At 47.9% G+C, this 27,322-nt stretch overlaps 1 long non-coding RNA gene and 1 pseudogene across 7 annotated transcripts in view; one reads left to right on the top strand and one right to left on the bottom strand.

Annotated features, from left to right (window-relative positions):
* Positions 1–13,761, bottom strand: part of LOC123571933 (uncharacterized) — a 131,533-nt gene extending 117,772 nt beyond the window's left edge. For 5 of the 7 annotated variants that reach the window (XR_010581130.2, XR_010581129.2, XR_010581128.2 and 2 more), the window contains exons 1-3: positions 13,541–13,761; positions 8,818–9,088; positions 3,858–3,956 (exon numbers count right to left, since the gene is read on the bottom strand). This is a non-coding gene — a long non-coding RNA (uncharacterized lncRNA). Of the gene's footprint in view, positions 1–2,831; positions 2,944–3,857; positions 3,957–8,817; positions 9,089–13,540 lie in introns of those variants that run through there. The other 2 variants (XR_006696289.3, XR_012425497.1) reach the window with 2 other exon arrangements.
* A 5,102-nt stretch (positions 13,762–18,863) lies between these two features.
* On the top strand, positions 18,864–22,358 carry LOC135967168 (keratin, type I cytoskeletal 19 pseudogene; annotated as a pseudogene).
* Positions 22,359–27,322: the final 4,964 nt, after the last annotated feature.

Below are 27,322 nucleotides of genomic sequence, written 5' to 3'. Positions count from 1 at the left end.
TGACAGCCAAGTGGCGGATTGGCTTTTTTTCTCACTCTTCTTTTTCCTGGTGACCTTCCGTCACCAGGAAGCCAGCTTCCTGGGAAAAAAAGCAAAGTAAGGGAGGAGATTCCCAAACAACCTCCCTCCTTGGGGTCCAGGCAGCGTAGGTCTAGGTCCCCCTAATAACGGAGGTCTCCCCTGAGTGAGCGATGTGAGCACATGAGCAGACCTGCTGGCAAAAGGGGACCAGCCTGGAATACCAGCACTTCGGGAGGCTGAGGCAGGAGGATCACTTGGGCACAGGAATTTGAGACCAGCCTGGGCAACATAGAGACTTGTTTTGTAGAGACCCATTCTCTACAAAAAAATTAAAAAATAAAAAAAAATTAGCTGGACTTGGTTGAGCCTGGGAGGTCGAGGCTGCAGTGAGCCATGATCCTGCCACTGCACTCCAGCCTGGGTGACGGAGGAAACCAAAATGAAAATCAAAAACAAGGACAGAAGATGCAGAGAAGATCCAGCACCATGCTAACCTCAGAGGAGGCGGCACGGGTTGGTGACCATCCCCTGGAGTTTTTTTCTTAAAGACCCTCATTCAGTCCAGGCACGGTGGATCACGCCTATAATCCCAGAGCTTTGGGAGGCCGAGGCTGGTTACCTGGCTTTGGGGTGATTGAATCCCTGCAGCACTGGGGGGGCTGGAGTATCCTCAAGGGCAGCCTCTCTTTCAGCCCATTAGCAGCTCATGCATTTTGCTCTTAGATGACTCAGAGGCAGGAAATCAAATCATCTCACTAAAGTCACTAAAAAACTGTCGTTAAACTAGTAAAGATGCTGTGCTTTCGATCAGAGGACAGTGCGTTTCTTCATTCACTGAACCCTGGCTGAGCCCTCCTGCTGTGGGAGGCTGCCCCTACAAGAAACGGAGCTCCTGCCCCCAGGTTCCCCTGAGTAGCTGAGGGACGAGGACAGGAAACCAGGCCTGCAGAGTGGAGGGTTCTGCAGAGAGCAGAGTCATCACCACAGCCCGTCCCCAGGGAGCCCCCCATGGAGGCTGAATAAGCAAACATGGCCCATGGCAGGCAGGATGTCCTCACACAGGCTTGAAGAAGGGGCTGGGGGCTGGGATGCCTGTGCCTTTAACAGGGCGTGTAGCCCACCCCACACCTCACTCTCTTGGGTCTAGCTGCTGAGCTAACTTCCAGAATTCCAGAATCACAAACTCAACTCGGGTTGGAAACACTGCAGTGACTCAGTCACTGGTTCCATGAACTTGGGGTGGGGTCCGAGAATCTGCATTTCTCACAAGTCCCAGATAACACTGATGCTGGAATCCCAGGGACCATGCTTTGAAGACCCCTGGTCTGGAGGCGAGGTCGAGGGCCAGGAGTCTAAGCAGGCCAGAGCCAGCCTGCTGCCTATTTTTGTAAATCAAGTTTTGTTGGAACACCTCCATGCCCGTTTGTTTACAAATCCTCTCAGGCTGCTTCTGAGCTCCAAGGCCAGGGCTGAGGAGCTGCAACAGAGACTGCTTGGCTGGCAAAGCCTAAATTATTTACTATCTGGTCCTTTACAGAAAGAGTCTGTGGGCACCTGCTCTACGCCATCCTCTCTCCCAGGTTCTGGGGACACCTCGCCACTCAGCTGCCACTGCTGCTTCCCAGACCCCTGAGAAAACACAAGCAACCAAAAGTCACCTTCCCCACACAGGGACACGATCTATGTTCAAAGGCACCTTCCTTCCTGTGGCTACCCAGTGAACCGGCCCCACAGTGTCCATGGCCACGTGGCCACTCCCAGCCCCACAGCCACTCAAGGGTATCCCAAGCCCATTCCTCCTTCTTCAGTAGGCACTGCCAGCTGCACCCAATGAGTTATTATTTCTCTCATCTCCAAATAAAACAAAAAGCACAGTTGCTTTTTTTGTGTGAGACAGAGTCTCACTCTGTCGCCTAGGCTGGAATATAGTGGCGCAATCTCGGCTCACTGCAACCTCCGCCTCCTGGCTTCAAGTGATTCTCATGCCTCAGCCTCCTGAGTACCTGAGATTACAGAAGTGTACCACCACACCTGGCTAATTTTTGTATTTTTAGTAGAGACAGGGTTTCACCATGTTGGCCAGGCTGGTCTAGAACTCCTGACCTCAAGTGACCCGCCCGCCTCGGCCCCCCTAAATGCTGGGATTACAGGTGTGAGCCACCTCACTCGGCCTAAAAAGCACAATATCTTTGACCCACTTTCTTCTCCCCTGTTTCTCACCTTCCATTCACAAGAAAATTCCTCAAAATATTTCCTTCACTTGTCTGCGATTCCTCTCCTTCTTCCGGCTCATAAACCAACTCCAATCAGCCTCTGCCCTCACCACTCCGTGGGAGCTGCACTTGCCAAGGTCGCGGTCACCTATTTTTTGCTAGGTTAAGCAGTGCCCATTGTATCAGGGCGACAGAGGTGCTGCCTGCAGTTTCCCCAGCATATTAAAACATATGTCCAGAAAATGATTTATACAAGAATGTCCATGGCACTTTAATTCATAATAGGAAAAACTGGAAACATTCAAGCATCTGTCAATACAACAATGGATCAATAAACTGTAATACAGTCATTCCATGGAAAGCCTAAGGGAACGAACTGTTGACACACAAAACAACATGGAAGAATCTCAAAAACATTTTGAGTGCAATAGGAGCCATACACAAAAGAGTGTGAGAAAAGAGATGAATAATCATGGTCTGAAGAAATGCAGAGCAGAGAGCCCAGAGGCAAAGACTCACAGGACAGCGGGTGGGTCCCAGGCTGTGGATCCTAATTAAGAAACTCCTGCTGGATTTTGCCCAGCTCCATTTCCAAACTATTGTGGGTCAGTGACTTCTTTATCCCTTCCTTATTCCCTCATTTTGAACTAGAATCACTGTAGTTGTTATTCCATATCTGTCCCGTCATTTCACATTAGGGGCAGATAAGCTGTTCATTCAGTTTCACAGGTCGACGGAGGAAAGGGAATTATGTCAAGGATCTGTACTTCATGGACACCCTCAGAAGCCTCATCCACACCTGGTGTGGATGTTTTAAATGGGATTTTAAACTTTTCATCTGATGTGGTCTATATGACATTTTTCATGTTGAACTAATGCTTTTATGACATGAGATTGGGAAACCTTAGGGGAGAGGGTGAATGCATTTTGCAATTGGGGGAATGTGAATACTGTGGTAGATGGAATTTCTGAAATGGTCCCCCAACATGCCACACCCTTGTCTCCAATGCCCGTTAAAGTGATGAGACACCATTCCTGTGATTATGTTGTTATATGCCAGTTATATGACTTTAAGCTGGTGAGGTTACCTGCATGCACTGGATCTAATCACATCGCTCCATACACGACAACTTTCTGGGGCTGGTTGGAGAAGAAGTCAGAGATGGTAGGAGCTTGAGAAAGACTGCATGAGTTATTACTGGTTGATGATGGAAAGACAGGGAAGGAGGAAAGCAGGTGGCCTCTGGAGTCAGACTGTCTCCTGGACGACAGTCAGCAAAGACAAAGGGCCCTCAGTGCCCCACAAACAAGAATAGAAACTCTTTCAATATCTGTAGTGAACTTTGAAACAAATTGCTTGAGCTCTAGAAAAAAACACAGCCAGCCCATTCCTGGATTTTAGCCTCACATGACTCTGATCAGAGAACCCAGCCACTTCATTCCAGACTTCTGTGGTTTCAAACCACTGATTTGTGGTAATGTGATCATTGGCAGCAAGAGAAAACTAGTACAGGTGTCTGTCTCTCCTCTTGAATTTCAATTTCAGACACATGGATGCTAACCCCTCTAACAGAAAAAAAATCAACCAACCAATCAATCAATGAAAAAAAATATTGCCCTCACCTTTATGTGGCTGTTCCAGAGCCCTTGCCACCTGAAGAAGACAATGAGGGATATTTCAGGCACGTGAGGAGTGCGGCTTTACTGTTATCAATCACATTTCTGAAAGAATAAAAATGGCTGAGGTCAAGCCGTGGCTCATGTCTGTAATTGTAGCATTTTGGGAGGCCAAGGCAGGTGGATCACTTGAAGTCAAGAGTTAGAGACCAACCTGGCCAACATGGAGAAAGCTTGTCTCTACTTAAAACACAAAAATTCGCCAGGCATGGTGGCAGGTGCCTATTATTCCAGCTACTCAGGAGGCTGAGGCAGGAGAATCACTTGAACCTAGGAGGTGGAGGTTGCAGTGAGCTGAGATCACGCCATTGCATTCCAGCATGAGGAATAGAGCAAAAACTCCACCTCAAAAACAAGTAAATTAATTAATAAAGATGGTTCATTACTTAACTCCACATATTATTATGTGAAAATGTATCATCTCGATTTTAATAGCAGATTTTTAAAAATTGCTTTTCTTTTGCTCACCAGACAAGGTCTGGTAGCAAATACCGCTCACCAACACAGATGAACCAATTCAAGGAGAGCCATAAACAGGACTACTGTTATGTTTCCCAAAAAAACCATCCCTAGAATGCAATCTCTTCTCTACTTGTCACAAAATGAACACAATAGTCCACTATATAAAGTCCCAAACACATGAAAATGTAAATACAATGAAGTCTGCTTTCCAAATATTCATTCTATTCAGACCGAGTCATGGGGACCAGGGATTAGCAAATGACTACAAAGAGGTTCAAGGGAATTTGGGGAAGCGACAAAATGTGCTGAAGTAGAAATTCTGCCGATGGCTGCACAATTCCATAAATCAGCTGAAATCATTGAGACGTATGTTGACAACGGGTGACTTTTATAACAAGTCATTCTTTAAACGAACTTTTGGGTTTCTAGTCCAACATGGAAAGAGCTAGGCAGTCATCACTCATACTCACAGCTAGCGAAAGGTTGAAGGAACTAAAAGTCAACCCTTCTAGGGTGGACCAGAGAATTGAAGTCACAGGGAAAACTGCCACCCTAAAAATGAGAAAGACAGGCAAACACACAAGGAGTCAGAGCTCACAGGAAGAGAAGTTACTGGGGACAGCAAGTGGGAGAAGAACTTAAATGGTATTGACAGATCACTAGAAGCTGAGGGTGGCCTGGTTAGTGCATTAAAAACTCCTTGAGAACCAGACTAAGGGGGAATCTCACATATTTCCAAGTTTTACTACAATGATCTCAACCAGGTTCTCAAGATGAAGTTCTGAAAACCCCCCTGAGGTTTGGCACTACCAACTTCAGGACTTACATTAAGCTACAGTAACCTAAATAGTGTGAGCTGGTGAAAAGGGAAAACACACACACAAATAGATCCATGGAAAAGAATACAGAGCCCAGAAACAGGCCTACCTACAGTCCATTGATCTTCCATGAAGGTTTAGAGACAACTTAAAGCAGGGAAGTTACCCTTTCCAACTAGTGGTGCTACAACAGCTGGATAACCACATGCAAAAAATATATAAATAAATCCCGGTGTGCATGTTATACACTTTATAAAATAAATCTCATCACAAGTAAATGTAAGGTGCAAAACCATAAGAATCCTAGGAGATAACATCGGAGAAAGTCTCGGGGATCTTGGGTTCGATGATGGCTTCTTAGATACAAAACCAAAAGCACAATCTACTAATGAAAAAAAATTAAGTGGAGCCTCGTGCAAATTAAAAACTTCTGCTCTGTGAAAGACACTGTTAAGAGAATGGAAAAAGCAAGTCACAGACTGGCAGAAAATATTTACAAAATAATCTGATGGAAAAACTGCTGTCCAAAATATATGAAGAATTCTGAGAACTAAACAACACAAAGGAAGAAAAAAAAAGAAAAAAAAAAGAAAAAAAGAAAAAAAGTAGGTGAAAGATCTGTACACCTCATTAATAAGATATACAGATGGCAAATAAGTATATGAAAAAGATGCTCAAAATCATTTGGCGTTAGGGAATTGCACACTAAAACAATAATGAGATATCAGTGGAAACCTATTAGAATGGCTAAAATGCAAAACGGTGAACACACCAAATGCTCTCAAAGATGAGGAGCAACCAGAACTCTCTATAGCTAGTAGAAATCAAAAGGGTACAGTCACTCTGGAAAACTTAAGTTCACTCAGAATCCTGCACATAAGTAGTTACAGCAATTTTATTCATAATTGCCAAAAGTTGGAAGTACGCAAGACGTCTTTCACCAAGTGAATGGATAAGCAAACTGTGTTGTAGCCCCACAACGAAATCTGATTCAGTGATTCTAAAAAGCAAGCTATCAAGTCATAAAAAGACATGCAGGAACTTAAAATACATAATGCTAGAAAGAAGTTAGTCTGGAAACCTACATACTGTACGATTCCAACTCTAGGACATTCTTGGAAAGTCAAAAAGAGAGAAGTAGTAAAATGATGAGTGGTTGTCAGGACTGGAAGAGAGGAGGACGCACAAAATGGTGAAGCACAGGGAATTTTCAGCAGTGAAACTATTTTGCATGACGCTGTATTGGGGATTTAGGACACTATGTAATTGCCAAAACCCATAATCTGTGAAACTCAAAGAATGAACTCTTGTGTAAACTATAGCCTTTAGTTGATAATGATGTATCAATAGTGGTTCATCAATTGGAAAGAATGGACCACATTAATACAACATACTTATAGGGGAAATTGTGTGCTGGAGGACAGGGGAGCCTAGGAGAACTCTCTGTACTATCCACTCCATTTTTCTGGGAACCTACAACTATTCTAAAAAATGATGTCTATTGGCTGGGTGCGGTGGCTCAAGCCTGTAATCCCAGCACTTTGGGAGGCCCAGGTGGGCGGATCACGAGGTCAGGAGATCGAGACCATCCTGGCTAACACGGTGAAATGCCGTCTCTACTAAAAAATACAAAAAAACCAGCCAGGCGAGGTGGCGGACGCCTGTAGTCCCAGCTACTCGGGATGCTGAGACAGGAGAATGGCCTAAACCCGTGACGCGGAGCTTGCAGTGAGCCGAGATCCGGCCACTGCACTCCAGCCTGGGCAACAGAGCGAAACTCTGTCTCAAAAAAATAATAATAATAATAATGTCTATTAATTTTTTTAAATTAGGTTGCAGCAGCCCCATATCACGGTTTTGGTGGCATCCTGTTAGTTAGTACCTGTGTGGTTAGTACTTGGCATTGAAGTGCACCAACCTGGAGTCAGAGCAGTTGGAGATTTCCAGGCCTGTGCCATTTACCTCGAATCCTGGGGTGCCCCGGAAAACAGCAGGTCAGTTAGGGAGAAGCAGCATCAGCAATCTAGACAGTGCAGGTTTGTGGTAAGGACAGGTACAAACCATCTGGGTGGGCAGACCTTGGTGAAGACTAGAAAACACTGAGACTCAGCAGCTGCCCCAGTGGAACCCACAAATCAAAGGAGGCGCTGCGAGGAGCTAAGGGCCACTGGATGAGCTCCCTGCCTGCAACACAGAAGCAGCTCCAGAGATTCTGGTAAATAATGTGCGTTTCAATTCAGTGTGATCGACTCAAAACAGTAGGGAGAACAAAAAGGAAAAAAAAAGAGAGAGCATGAGAGAGAAAGAAAAATAAAAGAAAAAAGGAAGAAAGGAAAGGGAGGGAGGGAGGAAGGAAGGGATGGAGGGAGGGAGGGTGGGAGGGAAAGAATAAAGAGAGACAGAGTTGGAGGGACGTAGGGAGGGAAGGAAGGAAGGGAGGAAGGGAAGGAAGGAAGGGAGGAAGGGAGGGAGGGAGGGAGGGAGGAAGAAAGGGAGGGAGGGAGGGAACAAATATACATGAAGAGGAGAACATCGGGGGAACTTACACCACCAATATTTTCCATTAACAGGAACACGCTAACTAGTGATTAGAGAAAGACGCACTACTGTAAAATCATATACTGTTTCCATGGGATACAACCCCTTCCTCCTCCTCTGAAACACATTCTGTCTCTCGCCCACTGTTGCCAGAGACTCCAGAATCTACCTGGCTGTATGTGGGGGCCTCAGTCCCTGGGTCTGATGTCATCCATTTGCCTTTCTCACTGGACTTCTCTCCTTGCACTTGCTCCCACTCCCCCAGGACCTGGTGGGCGGCCACGTGAGAAGGACACAAACAAATCATGCCCCTTTCTTTCTCCCCTTCTCAATGCCTGCAGTAGTGGGTTCCGTTGGGTAGTGGCCTGAGATTTATTCATTATGGGGCCTCTAGCCCAGAGCACGGCCTGCTACCTAATACTCACCCCATGAAAGCTCAGGGAAAAAAGGCATCCACCACAAGGTCCTGGGGAACCAAGAATTCCACTGTGGCCCATAAATTCTAAGTCCTACAGGATTCTGGAATGGGAGATGGGACAGGCCTTCAAAAGTGGCCACTCTTTTAACCCATTATACTGTCAACTGAGCCATGTTTCCCCATCCTGGACACATCTAGAGGGCACCGCCTAAAACCAGACACATCTCCCCATCCAGGAGAGAGTAGGGGCCTGAGCCTGGGGGATGCAGGGGGACAGGGAGGGGATGAGCCAAGAAAGCTGAAGAGGAGAAAGCAGGTGAAAGGGGACAGCAGGGTGGAAACAGAGAGAAAAGGGGGCAGACAATGGGGGGTGAGAGGGGAAGAGTGAGGAGGGGGATGCAGATCTAACTACTGAGGAAAAGTCCTGGAGAGAACACTGTCCTCTCCTGAAGTAAAATCACTTCCACCTGACCACGGCACTGCAGGTCGTGGGCAGCACACGCTGGGAATATTTGTTCATTCATTTAACAAATACTTATTTCATATCTGTTTCATGCCAGGCAAGGCCCTGCGATCTTTAGGGACCTTGGCATCTTCCCTTCACATCTGAGTCACAATAGAAAGAGGACTCTCTGACCCTATCGAGCGGGCAATGCCTCGGGATTTTTACCTGTTGGATCCGGCAGCTCTTCATGTCGGCCCACACCGTGTGAGGCTGCTCTTGGTGCACCGAATGGGGAAGTTTCTGCATCAGTGCCTCGGAGAGTCCACCGGAAGCCCTGGACAGTGGGAGTCGGTGGCACCCCAGCGTGGAGGCCAAGAGCACACAACACTGAAGCTCCAGACACCCTCAGGAAGACAGGAAGGGACAATCGGCTGGTGAGAGCCTGGTTCACCAGGAACCTTCGCCTGGGTCGAAACAGGATTTGCCTTCAGATTGCCTGTGAGATAAAAGAGAGAAATCAAGGTTAACATTGAGATTTGGGGCTTCGGCAACTTGAAGGATGGAGCTGCCATTTACGGAGACTGGGAAGACCCAGGAAAGAGCAGCTTGAAAGGTGGTGGGGAACTAGAGTTGGTTGGGTTTCTGTCATATGTAATCAACAGTCCTGACCAGACTGGGCAACATAGTAAGACCCCGTCTCTGGAAATGAAAACTGAAAAATTAGACCAGCATGGTGGTGCACACTTGGAGTCTCAGCTACTCGGGAGGCTGAGGCAGGAGGATTCCTTCAGCCTTCAGTTAGAGGTTAGTGAGCTATGATGGCACCACTGCATTCCAGCCTGGGGGAAAAAAAATAGAGTCCTGACTAAATACTTGAGTAGCCAGGGAAGTTTTCACAAAGTAAGTAATATTTCAGGCACATCTTAGTGAATGAGAATTCGATTATTTCTGTTAGGGAATTAAGAGAGTGTGGGTGTAGTTAGTTAATGCTTACTGAACTATCTTTGGAATCTCATCTACTGCTCTATCTGGTCTATCTGTACACATATATTCTATATGCTATCTCGCTGAGCTTTCGCCATGTTACGCTACAGTAACAAAAGCCCCAAAATCTTAGCAGCTACACATACAAAGGTTTATTTTTCACTGACATTTCCTCTTATGGCAGGTTGACTGTGACTCTGCTCTATACAAGCTATTTTATTTGTTAGATGGTGAAAACTGTGATACTTGGAGATTGCTGAATATGGTATTAGTATGTTCATTCATTCATTCATTTAACAAATATTGATTCAATATCTCTTTCATGCCAGGCAAGGTCAAGTATTGAGAATACAGTGGTGAATAAAAGAGAGAAAATCTCTAATTTCCAGGAGCTAATATTGAAAATAACATTAAACACAATCATCATAATAACAACAATGAATATTCATAAATAACAGCTGTAAGACATTTTAGTAAATCTTTTAAATTAGAAAAATATAAAAATTATTACAACAAAAAAGGCCACGTGTGATGGCTGATGCCTGTAATCCCAACACTTCGGGATGCCAAGGTGGGAGGACCATTTGAGCCCAGGAATTGGTAACCAGTCGGGGCGTTACAGGAAAACCCTGTCTACAAAGAAATAGAAAATTAGCCGGGCATAGTGGTGCATTCCTGTAGACCCAGCCACTAAGGAGGCTGAGGTGGGAGGACTGCTTCAGCCTGAGAGGTCAAGGCTGTAGACAGCCAGGATCATAACACTGCACTCCAGCCCGGGTGACAGAGCGATACACTGTCTCACGAAAAAAAAAATACATATATTCGATGTGTCCTCAAACTATTATGTAGAATACTATTATTTACAGCACATCACGTGACCCCTTTCAATGGCTGAACACTTATTTCGGTGCAATCCATACAGCGTTCTGGGAACTAAGTACACCTAAGAACAATTCAGTATGAAAGAGTTACTGCCTTGACAGGAAGATGCAAAAATTTTTAAAAGACATATAAATAAATAAAAGAGTGAAAACTGTAGCTCCGTGAGTCTCAAATTATATCTCATTCAACTCACAATGAACATCTAGCAATCATTCTGAACACCCTATAATTCACTTAATACATTTTGCCCGAACGCCCAACACATCTGAAGGACCAAAACCCGTATGTAGCCAAGAAACAGACAATCATTTTTATATTATCACCTATGACTTCATCAGCTCTACGCACTTATTTTTTAAATGTTATTCATTTATTTACTCTTTTTATTTTTTGTAGAGATGGGATCTCACTGTTACCCAGATTGATCCAGAAACAGAAACAGACCCACACTAATTTCAGAAATCAGATGACAATACAGTCATTCGATTTATGAAAAAAAGTGCCACACGGTGCAGAAGGAAAAGGATGGTCTTTTCAATAAATGCTGCTGGATCAAGCAGACACATCCATGTAGTAAACAGTGATCATAGCCAAGTGGGGTGGCTCACACCTGTAACCCCAGCATTCTGGGAGGCTGAAGTGGGCAGACTACTTGAGCCCAAGATTTCAAACGAACCTGGGAAACATGTTGAACCCCATCTCTACAAAAAGTACGAAAATTAGCCAGGCATGGTGGCACACGCCTACAGTCGCAGCTACTCAGGAGGCTGAGGTGGGAGGATCGCTTGAGCCAGGAAGTGGAGGTTGCAGTGAGCTGACATGCTGCCACCACACTCTAGCCTGGGCAATAGAGTGAGGCCCTGTCTGAAAAAAAAAAAAAAATGCAAAAACTAAAATAAAATTGTTATAAGGTTAACACACAAAAATGTGTTCATACTCTTAGGTTAGGCATTGATTTCTTAAACAGGACACAAAAAGTAGTAACCATCAAGGAAAAGATTGATAAAGTATAATTTCATTAAAATTAAGAATCTCAGGCCGGGTGCAGTGGCTCATGCCTATAATCCCAACACTTTGGGAGGCCGAGGCAGGTGTATCGCTTGAGCCTACGAATTCCAGACCAGCCTATGCAACGTGGCAAAACCCCATCTCTACTAAAAATATAGAAAAGAGCTGAGTGTGCTGGTGCTCCCCTGGAGGTCTCAGCTACTTCCGGGCTGAGGCAGGAACATCACCTAAGCCTTGGGAGGTCAAGGTTGCAGTGAGCTGTGATTGTGCCACTGTACTCCAGCCTGGGCAACAGAGTGAGAGTCTGTCTCAAAAACAAACAAAAAAAGAGAATCTCCATTCATGAAAAAACACCACTAAAAAAGTAAAAAGGCAAGCTACAGATTGAAAAAAGGGAAACGCAATACATATATATCCTAGAAAGGATGTATATCCAGAATAAAGTATTACAAATCAACAGAAAAATAAGCATATCAGTGAAAACCGAATAAAAAGATTTAACAGGCCCTTCACAAAACAGGACATATAAATGCCAATAGAAGATACTCAGTCTCAATGAAACCACACTGATATGTTACTGCATCCCTACAAGAATGGCAAAATCATTTGTAACTGCCAGGCATCAGCAAGGACGTGGGGTAACAAGAATATCCCTGTTAAATGGTTCAACCATTATGGGAAAATGTTCAACAATATGTAACACTCAAGTTTTATCATTTATATACATCTGAAATCAACAATGCCACTCCTACAAATAGACCCCAGTCTAGTCATGCTCTATTTCTTCATCTGTGGTGGCTCACTTGGTAAAAATTCATTCCCTTTTGGATTTTTGGTTTCTTTTTGTTTTTGTTTTTGAGACAGGGTCTCACTCTGCATTCCAGGTCGTAATGCAATGCCATGATCATGGCTCACTGCAATCTCAGCCTCCCGGGCTCTGGTGATCCTCCCACCTCAGCCTACCGGGTAGCTGGGACTACAGGCACACACCACCACACACAGCTAACTTTGGTATTTTTAGTAGAGACAGGGTTTTGCCACATTGCCCAGGCTGGTCTGCAAATCCTGGACTCAAGTGATCTACCCACCCTGGCGTCCCAAAGTGCTGGGATTACAGGTGTGCTCTTCTGCGCCCGGACCACCTGCACTTTTAAAATAGTCAACTTCTTCTGTATACTTCAGTACCTTTTCAAAGATTTCTTTGACACAAAGTTCTCAGAAATCTTAAAGCTAGCATTTCAGCATAGAGAAAAATAGCTTCCGGTTCACCGGTGAAGTTTTACTAATAAAATTGAAAAACAAAAAGAAAGGATGAACAACACTGTAACCCAAAGAAAAGATACCACTTGAGAAAAGACTTCTTTTCCAAAGCAGCTCTAGCAGCAAAAGACAGGAGGAAAGCGAGGAAACCATGTCAAACGTCCTGGTTAACTCTTCAGTGAAAGGAAGCCAAATGAGATGATCTAAGAAGCCAGAAAGAGACAGACAGACAGACAGACAGACAGACACAGGGAAATCACAGCAACTCTTTGCAGTGCAAACACCAACCCCACAGTCCATCCTACTGGAAATTCTGCGGTTAATTGGAGGCTTGCCCCGCTAGTCATGAGGTGATTCGGTGATGGCCACAAACGCTCCTCATGTGCATCCTGGACCTGGCACACCTGGCTTGCCCATCGCCAGCCTGGAGGCACCGCCAGGAGCAGAATCCCGGAGGCCAATAAAGACTCCAACTTTGCAAGCAGAGGGAACCCATTCTGGCCTCGAAGGTGGGGTCCGGGGTCAGTGTCCTCTACAGGATATAGGAGGACGTGCCCCCGAAGCTGCTCCGTCCCTCCAGTGCCTGCCATGCCACACAACACCCGCCAGCGACTTTCTTCCCCAGCGCGCACCAGACGTGGGCTGCGGGCGGCAGCAGCAGGGGAAGAATCGAGCTCAGGGAACTCAGGCCCCGGCCGTGCACCCCCCACACCCACCACCCCTCGCGCAACAAAACTTGCCACCGCCAAGCCTCAACCCAGCTGTGCGCCCGCGAGTCCCGGATTCACCGCCCGCCCAGCCGGGGCGTCCTCACCTCGGAAAGGCTGGGTGGACTTCGCGGTAACTTCCCATCCAGAGAGCAGCCGGTAGCCGCGCCGCCCCGCCTCGGCCCCACTCCTAGAGCAGCAGGTCGCCAGTCCCGCGTTCGAAAAGCGCCATGCTCACTCAGAAGCTCAGGCAGCCTCGCGACCCTCACCTACCCCTCCCAGTACCGCCGCGGTCTCAACCGCCAGCCAGCCCCGCGCCCGCGCCCGCGCCCGCCCACGACTGGCTCCTCAGAATCGCGTCAGAACCCAAGGCGCAGGCGCGGCGGGGTCTTAAAGGGACCGGGCCGCTTCTACTGCATAACGGTTCCAGCAGCTTAGGGGCCTCGCGGGCCGAGAAAAGGAGTAACGGAGGGGATGGACCCAGTGCAGCGGGGATGGGGAAATCCCTCTCTCCTCTCCGCCTCTCTTTCAAAGCACCAGCCCTCCACTCTGCAAATCGCTGATTTTCCCGGCCACTTGAACCGCCCCTGCCAGGTTAAAGAGGCAGGAGACACACCCCCTCGGGGCCCCAAGGGACCCCGCGCTTAGCACTGCAGGCCTCGCGCTGCCGCCCCGCCCCGGAGTCTGACTTCCAGGCCCGGGCACGCGGTGCAGACGCCCAGGCTTCAGAAGGCAGCCCCCAGCTCCCCCGACAGGTCGCCTTAGGTCACTCGCAAAAAGAATAACCAACGTGTCAATGGCACTTGTAGTTATTTTCCAATTTAAATTTATAACAGATTCTGCAGATGGGCTTCCACTGAAATAAGCCTTTGAGAAAAAGAAAAACCTTTTTTTAAAACAAGAATTGGAAATACCAGGAAATAGTAAATAAAGCCATGCCGTCCACCCAACTAAACTTTGAAAATTTGGTGTTTTATCTAAGGCAAATGTTTCCATAACTTTAGGTCATGCCATTATTTAAAATCAATTTCAATTAACAATTTCATTGCAACTGAATCTATCGTGTATAAGCAAACAAAGATACATCCCTGATAATCTACCTCTCCCCTCCTATATTCCATCCATCAGCAAGTCCTACTGGTTTTTACCTTCCAAATTTTCCTTGAATGTGTCCTCTTCTGTCTCTTCTATCAGCACCCTAGTCTAGGCTACCTTCACCTGGGGAGTGGGGTGGAGGGACTACTGACCTAGTCTTCTTGTGGTTTACCCATATCCCCTTTATGGCCTCTCTAATCTCGACACAACTGGCAGAGTGGTTTTTCAAAATATAATGTGACCCTGTCACTTCCCAGCCTAAACCACTTAAACGCCTTCCCATTCTCTTAGACGAAACCTCCTAGCTAACCAAGCCTTGAATGGCCTTTTCTAAAGGAGGAACAATATTTCTTGACACATGAAAATGACAGAAAATTCACATTCCAGTGTCCCTAAGCAAAGTGTGACTGGAACCCACACCCCTCTGTTCATGCGCTGTTTGGGGCTGCTTTCTCACTACCCCAGCAGAGCCAAGTAGCTGCAACAGAGACTGTGTGGCCGGTAAAGACGGAAATATTTACCATTTGGGCTCTTTACAAAAAACAATTTGCCAACCTCTGACCTACTTCATGAAATCTGTACCTTTTGTTGTTCGCAGATTCCTTTGGGAACTGGACGAGGACACCAGCTCCTCTCCTTGGAGAAATGTGAGCCTGAGCGTGCACACAAATGCACGCAGACTTTTGCATAGATTCAGGGATTCAAGGACTGCTCAAAGCCCATCCATTCACACGAAGGTTAGGTGAGAGGGCGAGTCAGAGTTGAAGGCCCTGGTTTTACATAGGGGGAAACGTGATTCCAGAAAGGGGGAGCTACTGGCCCTAGGACACACAGCAAGCCCCAGGACAAGGGGTGGCACAGGGAGAGTACCTGATGCTGGAGCTCCTGCAGCTGCTGCCGAGCCTCCAGCCATGAGCGCTCCAGCTCCTGCAGCCCAGTTCGCAGCTCCCTGGCCTCCTTGCCCATGGCTGTCCATGCCTCCTCTAGGAGTGCCAGCTTCTGCTCCTTTTCCTCACTGGCAAGCTTCAGGCTGGAGAGGGCAGAGGTCAGCCCTGGGTCCTGGGAGTAGTCAGTGGCTCTACACAAAAGCTGCCTCCTCCAGTAGAGGGTCAGGCACTGCCTGCCTGTGCAGCCTCTCCCAAGAACTGAGCCCTCCGGGGCTGGGGCCCAGGCTCTCGGCTGGGAGGGGTAGACCAGTGACTCCAGGAGGGGACCTGGTTTCCAGGGTGATGAGGCGGGTGGGTCTGAGTCTGGACCCAACCCTGCCTACTACCCCTCTGCCCCTTTCCCCAATCAACAGGGAGGAAACCTTCCTAAAATGAGCCAGTTGCCAGGCTCTGCTTAGGAGACAGAGGATCCGTATCTGGGCAATTTCGCCAGAACCTTGGGGTTGAAGTTAGATTTCAGGGATGGGATTCCATGAGGACTCAGGGCTGGTCCCCCCACGACACCCCACCTGATGTGCTCACTCTGCCTTTTTCACAGCGGCCCGAAGTTTCTCCTTGGAGCTCCACAGGGCCTCGCTCTCCTTGGCGCCGTCGCCCAGACTGCCCTGCAGCTTGCCTGACTCCTGGCGCTGCACCTCCCGCCCTCCTGGCTCTCATGCAGCTCTATGCGGATGGTCCCAGCTCAATCTCAATACCTTCCACTATCCTGTCCCTATTTCTATGGGTGGGGAAATGAAGGCACAGACACCTGGGGTAGCATCACCAGTAAGTGACCAAGATTAGATTCTAACCCAGGAAATATAACCCCAGAGTCAGTGTTCTAGTAACGCACGCGCACAACGAGTAATTGTGTGTGGCTCTGCTTCCACCAGCCCCAACCCCGAAACACCAGAGAGCTGAGTGTTATTAGATTGATGGGGAGTTTGTTGGAGTTTTACATAAGTTTCTGATGCGCTGCAGACTTTTGAGCAGCACTCACAGTTCCCTCCAGTTCAGCATTGGAGGCTGGCTCCGGCCTGGTTTCCACCTCCTGGAGTTCATAAAGCCTAATTCCTCCCACCCAGCCTGGAGGTGGCATTCCTGTCTGATGGATGGGCAGCTCCAGGGAAGATGGGGAGCGTATGGCTGAAGGAGAAGGGCTGTCTGTGTGTGTGGAGAAGAATTTGGGAGGGCCCAGGCCAGCAGCCTCTGACTGTAGGAGCCACCTTGAAAGGCATCTTTTCCCTTGGGAGCACCCCTTGGCTCATCTGTGGCTCACACAATCTCTCGAAACTTTTACTGCGGCCCAGTGGGGTTGGGGCTGCTCCCCGGCCTTGTGGATGGGGACCTTTGTCCAGCAAAGGGGCCCTAATTTTCCAGTGGAATCTGACAAGAGGAATGCCTTCTAGTGACCTAAGAAGAAGCAGACAGAAGGCTCAGAAAGGCCAGGAAGGCAACTCCTCCTCCTGACTGAAGACTTGTTTTGAGCAGGAACTCCCCTCTAAAGGTGAACACTGAGGGGTGGGAGGAGCTCCAGAAGCACCTGGACCCTGGTCACCCTTTCAAGGCAAAAGTCCGTAGGACCCTTATTTGAAGGCATTGACTAAGCTCCAGAAAGGAGGTTCCAGGCCACTTCCTCCAGCCCTGGAGTGCACTCAGCCATGGCAGCTTGTGCAGGACAAAGATGAGCCCCCTGGAGTGACTCCGCCTCCCTGGAAATGGAACCAGCTGACAGCCTCAGCCCCTTGCACAGGGTGCCCAGGGGTGGAGCAGCTGAGCCGGGCCCCCTGAGCTGGCTGGAAGTGCTGGTCTTAGGGCACAGGCTGCTAGATTCTTGCTGCCCCTTTATAGAAGGGGTACTGGGGCGCAGAGAGGGTGGGGCATTGGCCCAGGGCCCCATAGAGGGGCAGCCGTGAAGCCAGGATGAGTACCCGCCTCCTGACTCACCAGCCCTGACTCTTTCTATTTCATCTGACTCTGCAGAGCTGCACACGGTGGTCTCTGCAGGCACTTAGTTGTACAGGAACAGCTCCTCCCTCAGACTCAGAGTGAGGACAATGTGCTCTTTATCTGGGGGAGGTGAGGGTTAGTGTGTGAAAAGAAGCAAACTAACTCTAATCAATATCTCTGTACTTGGACAGAAACCAAAGTTTACAAGAAACCATGAACTTGGGGCAAAGTAGGAAATTACAATTGTTTGCAGGCTGCATGCTTGCTTTTCTATGTCATCTAAGAGAACCAAGGAAAATCATGTTTCTTATGTACATATCCAAAAACGGTGTTTCCACCCTGAGAACGCACCTCCTCTACCTCCAACGTCAGAGAGCACCTGGACCAGGCACCCGGCATAGCCCTCTGACATCATAACCCAGTTTTTGACAAAGAAACACATCCTGGAGCTCCTCCCAAACAATGACTGTGCACAGTGAAGATGCTAATGCGTGGCTGCTGCTGGACACGTGGGGGATTCCTGATGGACAGCATGCTCTGGGAAGAACCAATGGCCTTGATGGACTTAGCTTGAACCACAGGGTTGTTAGGAATCTCCATCAGACCCCCACCCTTCTCCAGCACTTGTGGTGAGATTGGCATAGCGGACTGACATTGTCTGCAGCCTCACCCGGCCTCCTGCGCACTTTTCTGCCTCTTGCCTCTCCCCTAGACTCCGCCACCTGCACCTCACACTAGACACCTACAAACATAAGGACATTTTGGGAAGAAACTGCCACACATCATCACTGTTTTTTACTCACATCCACTCATGCTCAATATCTCTAGTTCTCCATTATTTGCCTTTTAAAATAGCAACAAGAAAACCCAGTTCAGCCCTAACTCTATGGTGAGCCATGTGTGTTCAGAGCTGATCATCAAATCAAAACTACTGGTAATTCTGGACTGGGGCTCTTCTCCCAGAGTTGTCAGGTCAGGGCTTTCCTAGTTTTCGTTAGGAGAGGGAGGACCCTATTATCATGTTCCCTCCTCTGTAGCAAACTCTGAGGTGGGATGCCTGAGGAGACAGCAGAGCCCAGGGCAGATGTGAGACCCCTGGAGGAGTTTAGTGTTGATGGCAGCATTTGGAAAATATAATATTTTGTTATGTGATTTTCTCATTAAAATTACTAAGCAATTAGTGTTTTCTTTCTCTTTTACATATTTGAAAAAATAGAACTATAACTACATTTGCCAAACTTTAAGAGATATGAAGGGAGGAATAGAAAACAATGAAAAAACGAGGAGATTTCAATACCTCGCCTTCAATAATGTATAGAACACTCACAGAAAGATTCTCAGGAATCCCGTGGACTGAAGCACTGTTGAACAAACGGACCTAATAAACATCTACAGAACATCCCAACCCAGAGCAGCGTAATATGCCTGCTTCCTGAGCACACCATAAATGTTCTTCATGATAAGTTATATATTAGAAAAAATGACTCTCGGCATTTAAAAAAGTAATGACAAGCATTCTCTACGTTTTTCAAAAATGGGTGAAGTGCCAACCTTCTAAATTCTTTCTAAGAGGCTACAATTACCTTATCAGAAGTAATAGACAATGGCGAAAGAAGAAAATTAAACTTCAGACAAATTTTCTTAGTACATATGAATAAACTACTCCCAAATAATAGTCAAATTCTATAAGACTTTAAAAGGATCATACAACATGACAAACTCAAATTGATTTTTGAGATGCACTGATTATTCAACATCTTCAAATCAGTAAGTTAGGAGTGCTAAATTAAGAGAATAAAGGAAGGCTGGGCACAGTGGCTCAAGCCTGTAACCCCAGTACTTTGGGAGGCCGAGATGGGAGAATCACGAGGTCAGGAGATCGAGACCATCCTGGCTAACACGGTGAAACTCTGTCTCTACTAAAACATAGAAAAAACTAGCTGGGCACCTGTAGTCCCAGCTACTCAGGAAGCTGAGGCAGGAGAATGGCATAAACCCGAGAGGCAGAGCTTGCAGTGAGCTGAGATCTTGCCACTGCACTCCAGCCTGGGCGACAGAGCAATACTCCGTCTCAAAAAAAAAAAAAAAAAAAAAAAGGAGAATAAAGGAAAAAATCCATTAACTTCTGATCAGACACAGAAAATAACGTTTTAAAATTTCAAGATTTCATAATAAAAACTCTAAAAAGGAGGAATGCGGCTCCTTCCGCGAATCGCAGCCTCTGGCACCAGGGTCGCTCCGTCCATGACTTCCTACAGTTATTTCCAGTCGTCGGCTATGTCGTCTGTCGGAGGCCTGGGCGGCGGCTCGGTGCGTTTTGGGCCGGGGGTCGCCTTTCGCGCGCCCAGCATGCACGGGGGCTCCGGCGGCCGCGGTGTGTCCGTGTCCTCTTCCCGCTTCGCGTCTTCGTCCTCCTCCGGGGGCTATGGCGGCGGCTACGGCGGCGTCCTGGCCACGTCCGACGGGCTGCTGGCGGGCAACGAGAAGCTCACCATGCAGAACCTCAACGACCGCCCGGCCTCCTATCTGGACAAGGTGCAAGCCCTGGAGGCGGCCAACGGCGAGCTGGAGGTGAAAATCCGCGACTGGTACCAGAAGCAGGGGCCCGGGCCCTCCCGTGACTACAGCCACTACGACACCACCATCCAGGACCTGTGGGACAACATTCTTGGTGCCACCATTGAGAACTCCAGGATTGTCCTGCAGATCGACAATGCCCGTCTGGCTGCAGATGACTTCCGAACCAAGTTTGAGACGGAGCAGGCTCTGCGTATGAGCGTGGAGGTCGACATCAACGGCCTGCGCAGGGTGCTGGAGGAGCTGACCCTGGCCAGGACTGACCTGGAGATGCAGATCGAGGGCCTGAAGGAGGAGCTGGCCTACCTGTAGAAGAACCATGAGGAGGAATCAGTGTGCTGAGGGGCCTAGTGGGAGGCCAGGTCAGTGTGGAGGTGGATTCAGCTCCAGGCACTGATCTCGCCAAGATCCTGAGTGACGTGCGAAGCCAATACGATGTCATGGCCAAGCAGAACCGGAAGGATGCTGAAGCCTTCCTCTATTCTATAGAAGGTTTCCTCTATTTCACATTAAAAGAACAGACAACAAAAGCAGAAAACATTTCTCACATTAGTGTCCATCTTTCCATTAACCTTTATAGAGCAAATTATCTATCCACTTATTTGCAACACTCTTTTTGAAGCATTATTGCTATGTATTAAATATTGCATAATTCAAGTGCGCAGTGTAATGCACACTGAAGCTGAGCATGATGCTGCGTACACGTAGTCCCAGCTACACGTGCTGGAGGGAGGAGGATTACTGGAGACCCAGGGTCTGAGGCTGCAGAGAGTTATGATCTCACCACTGAGCTCTAGCCTGGATGACAAAGCAAGACCATGTCTCTAGAGGAAAACACATGTAATTTCACATGTGCTCACCTGTGCATCCAATATAACAATCCAGATAACGATGAATTACGCTTAAAAGCTTCCCTGTCTTCCTGTGATTCCTGTGTCCCAGTCATTTTCCTCTCTCCATACTGAGTCAATCTCTCATCTTTGTTACCTCAGATCTATTTTTCAAGATTTTGTTGAAGTGAAATCTTATAGTTTCCATTTCATTTGTGTGGCTTCTCGGTCAGCATAATTACCTATGAGTCAGTAATTTGGTTGTGAACAAAGAATGTGTTGATTCTCATGAGGAACAGTATTCCAGTTAATGAGTGCCTCCTTACTATTTCTTTATAAATCTCCTTAATATTTGTGTTATTTCCAGTTTCTGAGTATGAAAAATATAGCTTCTACTTGGCCTGGAGATGTAGGCATCCCATAAAAATTATATGATTTTTACAACAACTAATCTTACTGAGCTGCAAATCAGCACATTTTCTTTAATACACGAGTTTATTGATGTTATAGGACAAAAAAGAGCCTTTACATCTTGAGAAAGTCAGTGACTTTCAGGGATAAACAGGAAGAGAATATGACCTTATCTGGGGCAGTGTCCAGCAAATTCAGATAAGCTAATGCAAGACTAAATTAGACATATATACTCAATTGTTTACAATTGAGTATAATAAAGAAGCTGTTGTTTAAATGATCAGAGGACATACGACTGAGGGACTCCTACTGCTATTGAAACCTTTCTCCTGGGATTGAGGACACATCACAAAAATCTCCACGCTCTCCCTCCTGAGATGGTTCTGCCTGGGCAAGCGGAACAGGAGCTGTGGCCGAAATGCATCCAGACACACCTCCCCTGCCACCACTACATTACCAAAGAATTAACATGCAGGGGCAAAGCCACTAACATCTCTGTGTCACTGGCACTGGAGCAACTCATAGAAACTGTGTTAGAAGAAAGAAAAGCTCCAAAGCTCTGTCCATTCTCTCAGGAATGACAGACTCATGTCCCACCTCCTCTCTTTATCCTCAGGAAAAACAGCCTCATCCTGCTGGGAAGGGCAGAAAAGAGGAAGCTGAAGACAGCAGTGTAAGACATAGTGGCTGCTGGAAGAAGATCTGGGGAAAAACAAGGAGACACTCTACCTAGGAATGGGAGGAAGATGCGTGGATCAGCATCACACCTGCAGGAGGGGCAGGGATACTTGGAAGGACACACCCTGAGCCAGGACTGCGATGTCTGCCTGGAGTATGGCTCCCTCAGGAGGACAGAGAGTGCTTGTTTGCTGCAGTCCTTCCCACCACATTGACAACTGTCAGGTCCTTGTGGCTCTGGCAAGAACTGAGGGAGATGAAAGTCAGAGTCTCCCTGAATAGCACAATTTAAGGACCAAAGCCAAGAGGGAAACAAAATTAAGGTGTCACTGGAGGAATCTGAGTGTCCGGTGACTGCAGGGGAGAGGCACTTCAATTCCGGCAGCCACCGCAGTCATGACTTTCAAATGTAGCCCTGAGTAGTTTCACATAATTTTCTACAATAAAGGCCTAGAAAAGATAGGGTGTGAGCATTTATGAAAAAATGCAAAAATTATAAAACAAATAATTAGCTGTCATCCGGAATCTGATAGGAGTATCTGTGGAACATAAATTTTGAAATAACTGCATAAATACTTTGAAACATTTACACTGGATCCCAGAGTTAGTCCACATATAACTTCATAAGAAATTGCCAACATGCAGTTATTTTAATAACTAATACTTTATGAATACCATGCTGATGAATGGAACAAAGACCACAGAGTAGGGTCTATTGGAACTATTGGCAAAAAGCCAACATTGTAAAATATTTAGAGAGATTTATTCTGAGTCAAATGGGAAGCCCGTGCCCTGTGACGCAGCCCCAGAGATCTTGAGAACATGTGCCCAAGTGGTTTGATGGCAGCATAAATTTAATAACATCAATCGATACATGTGAGATATATGTTGACTCGGTCCATAAACACAAAACTGCTGTAAGTGAGGCAATGTGGGGAGGGGATCACAGTTTACAGGTGGATTCAAAGATTTTCTGGTTGACAATTGATTGAAAGACTTAAGTTTTTTATCTAAAGACCTGAAATCAGCATAACAAAGTGTCTGAGTTAAGATAATGGGTTTTGGAGAACAAGATTCAAACTACTGAAGAAGTCTCTTTTTGTTTTTTTTTTCTTTTGAGACGGAGTCTCGCTCTGTCGCCCAGGCTGGAGTGCAGTGGTGAGATCTTGGCTCACTGAAAACTCCGCCTCCTGTGTTCATGTCATTCTCCTGCCTCAGCCTCCCAAATAGCTGGGACTACAGGCGCCCGCCACCACACCCGACTAATTTTGTGTATTTTTAGTAGAGACGGGGTTTCACCATGTTAGCCAGGATGGTCTGGATCTCCTGACCTCGTGATCTGCCTGCCTCGAGCTCCCAAAGTGCTGGGGCGACAGGCGTGAACCACCGTGCCCGGCCCCTGAAGAAGTCGCTTATGTGGCCACCCTTAGAGAAAACAGATGGCAAATATTTTCTGTTAAGACCTTTAAAAGATGCTAGACTCTCAGCTAATCCCCTCAGTATAACAAAAGACCTGGAAAGGGAAGGAGACTCTCTGCAAAATGTAAATTTCTCTCACAAAAGATAGCTGTGCAGGGCAATTTGAAAATATGTCAAAGAAATATATTTTAGGGTAAAAGCCTTTGATTCATTTCAAGGCCTGCTCGCTGTCATGTGATGCTATTCTTGAGTCAGGTTGGAATTTGGTATCTTACTTCTACAAAGAATCTGTTTCCTGAGGCTTGAATTCTCTGTTTTCATGAAAATGCTGGCTAGTCGTGCTTGAATTCCAAAGGGAGGAGAGTATAATGAGGCATTTCTGATCCTCTATTTCTAACATGACCTGAGCTAGTTTTTCAAGTGTCTCTGGAGCCACTTAGTGAAGAGAAAGGGTCCATCCAGTCAGTTGGGGCACTTAGAATTCTACCTTTACTTCATAGGACGTATATGAGACTTCTCCTAGCCAGGGGTATCAGAAAACTATTTACTGAGGCAATCATACTGAAGTTGAGACTTGAAAGATGGTCTCAGATTCCTCCCTGCAAACCTTTTATCCTGACAGGAGAAGAAGAAAACTTACCAGAAAAGTAAAGTAACGATCTCTCTGAAATTGCCCATCTGGGAAACACCAGGACACTGGCATCTCCTTCCTTCTCCCATCCTGGGATTTAAGGAGTTACAACCCCCCACCTCTGCCCAGGAAGCCAAGGCAGCAGCTTGGAGCTGGAGCCAGAGGCAGAGCCACCCATCCATGGGGAGCTGGGCCTCCTCTGCGCCCCCTGCCATGCTGAGTCAGGCTTTGAAATGCGGTCATCATTGGGAAGTGGTTCTTGTTGTGGCCCCATCCCCCTGTGTTATTTTCCTACCTTGGCTCACTTAACATTTCAATCTGGCTCTGAGAGGAGACTCAGCATTTCCTTTATCCCCATTTACTGTGGATGCTCGGAAAGGAGTGGGAGAAGCTGGGCGCCGCAGTGTGTGTGCCTCACTGTTGCCCTTACCCCTGAGGGAGGGGCTGGCCAGGAGAACCTGGGACCTCCCCTCCTGTTCCTGCACCTGCCCCTCCCTGGTCCCTCACTGATGAGCCCCCCAGATGCAGAGGCTCCTTCTCTCCCTGACACTGCAGCCAGGTAGAGGCAGCTGCAGCCACAGCCCTGGGAGGGGTGGGAGACACTAAGGCAGGTGCAGGGGCGGGGTCTGGCTCCCCTCAGTTCAGTGTGGCCTGCAGGAGCTGCCTAGAACTGTCTGGTTTGACATGGCTCCCCCCAAGGGAGCTGATGAGTGTGGGGGCAGGAGCACTGCCTCATCAGGCATCCCCTTACCTGCACCAATGAGGAGGAGATCCTGGAGCTGGGGCATTAAGATCCACAGATTGTTTTCTCCATGTTGCGAAGGGCAGGGCTTGGATTTCACGAGGCAGGTGGCGAGCCAAGTCCAGTTCCACTGCACGGCGTCCTCCATGGCAGAAAGGACCTGCCCCCCCATCACCCTGACAGTGGCTTGCCTGCCCCGAGAGCAGCCAGCTCCCAGGACAGGCTTAACTTGTTCCTTTGTTCATCCTCTTTAAGAATCACTCACAGCAAGACACGGTGGCTCACGCCTGTAATCCCAGCACTTTGAAAGGCCGAGGCGAGTAGATCACTTGAGGTCAGGAGTTCGAGACCTGCCTGGCCAAGGCGGGGAAACCTCGTCTCTACTGAAAATACAAAAATTACCCATGCGTTATGGTGTGTGCCTGTAATCCCAGCTAGTTGGGAAGCTGAGGCAGGAGGATTGCTTGAACCCAGCTGGCATGGTGGAAGTTGCAATGAGCTGATATTGCACCACTGTACTCCAGCCTAGAGATGAAGCAAGTTTCCATCACACACACAAAAAAAATAGGATCACTCAGGACACCAACATGGGCTGAGAAATGCTCCTGGTATCAACAGACCTGCAGCAGTTGATGAAAACAAAGCTGCAATCAGGGAAGTGGCTGAGGGAGTGAGGCCCCCGAACCACCGCCCCAGAGCTCTGTCCCAGGTCCCGGGCGTCTCAAGTTTGACCCCCTGTGCCACATGGGGAGGCGTCATCTGGGAGACTTGTTTCCGTGGGAATCTCAGGCCTCGGGCCTGAGTGGGGAGATGTCCAAAGCCTCTGGCCTGGGCCCACAGTGAGGCCGCAGAGCAGCCCGGCCATTCCTCTGGGAGCAGCCGCAGGGAAAGCTGTAAAGCAGGGAAACTGGGCACGTCCAGGCCGGAAAGAGCAAAGCAAAAGTGCTCCTGGGTGCACTGCACCCCACAGTCCAACCCCTCTCCCCCAGGAGCTACGGGTCACACTCTGAGCCTCTGTTTGAAGTGGGCCCTGACTGGACATCCTCATCTGGGGACATGAGCCAGGGTCATGCAGCACCACTATGCAGCTCTCCAAGTCCTCGTGGCCACCCCGTCCTCTGTAGGGGTGCTGGGCCTTACTCTGCACCTATCCCTTGGAGTATTTGATTTCCAGAGCAGCAGGAGGCCTGCCTCGCATGGGGCGGGGCATCCACTCATGCAGAGTCCGGCTTTTCCCCAGCAGCTCGCTGGAAACGTGAGCGGGCATCAGACCGCAAGCAGTCTCCCTAACGGGTAGAGTGGGCCCGGCGGTGTCCGTGTGTGTACGTGTGCACATGTGTGCGTGTGTGTGTGCATGTGTGCGTATGTGTGTGCACGCACCTGCACACACATCTTCAGATGCACGTCCACTGTCTAGACCCCATCAAAGCCTCTTGCCAGGACTGGCCTGGAACACACTGTCCAGCCTGGTTCTGTTCTCTCCCTGGCTTCTCCTGATCAACTTCCTGTAATGGGAGGAGCTCTGACACACTTCACAAAAGGGTGTAAACTTAGTTTTAAAGGGAAAAAGAACTACAGCATGACCTGGAATTCACTTTCTGCCCCGCGGTTCCACTGTGAAGCCCACAGGCCTTCAAGGAGTTGTGGAGATGAGGCAGTGAGGCCCTGTGATTTCTATCAGGGAGTGTTCTCTGGCCCCAGGTGTTCCCTCTCTGTCTCTCTACGTCTTTGGCAGGTATTTCCCACACATTAGTCGTTGGCTTTTCATCTCATGATTTCGTCATCTGTGCTATTTCTTTTTCCTTTTCTTTTCTTTTCTTTTTTCTTTTGGTTTTTTTTTTTTTTTTTTTGAGACAGGGTCTCACTCTGCCACCCAGGCTGGAGTGCAGTGGTGCAATTTCATCTCACTTCAACCTCCAACTCCCAGGCTCAGGCCATTCTCCTGCCTCAGCCTCCGGAGTAGCTGGGATTACAGGCACGTGTCACCACACCCAGCTAAGACTCTGTGTCTACAAAAAAATCTTAAAATTAGCCGGGGGTGGCGGCACACACATAAAGTTCCAGCGACTTGGGAGGCTGAGACAGACAGACTACTTGAGCCCACAAATTCAAGACTGCAGTGAGCTGTCATCATGCCACCGCATTCCAGCCTGGGCAACAGAGCAAGTTCGTTTTTCCAAAAAAGATTAAATGAATTAAATAAAACTGGAAAAACGATTCTTAGCTCGAGGGCTGCACAAACACAGGTGACAGGCTGGTCCACCAGTTTGCCAACCCCTGTCCCAGAGCAAGGAGGGAAGCTGTCGTGCTGCACTCTGCTGGCCAGCCAGCGTGCAATGCTGCTCAGGTTCTGGGTGCCTCTGTCATTTTAGGAAGGATGTGGCAAACAGAAACACCATTCAAAGAGGGTGGCAGGGTGCTGATGTTCCAGAAAGAAACTGTGCCCAATGATGGCTAACTAAGCCTCTGGAGTGAGGCACTGGAGCACCGGACTTCCTACTCTCCAAAGCCCAGCTTGGTGACCTCTACCTGAGCATCTTCCATGGTACAGCACTGCCCCAAGGCTGGCCTGTAAGGTTTGGCGAGGGTCTGATGTCACAGCCCATGTGCGGCACGAGTTGCACAGCGTC

The sequence above is a fragment of the Macaca fascicularis genome, chromosome 1 (genome assembly GCF_037993035.2).
Source record: "Macaca fascicularis isolate 582-1 chromosome 1, T2T-MFA8v1.1".
Classification (NCBI taxonomy): Eukaryota; Metazoa; Chordata; class Mammalia; order Primates; family Cercopithecidae; genus Macaca; species Macaca fascicularis.
Note: the sequence above shows the minus strand (reverse complement) of the source record. Positions and strands in the feature narration are given on the sequence as shown.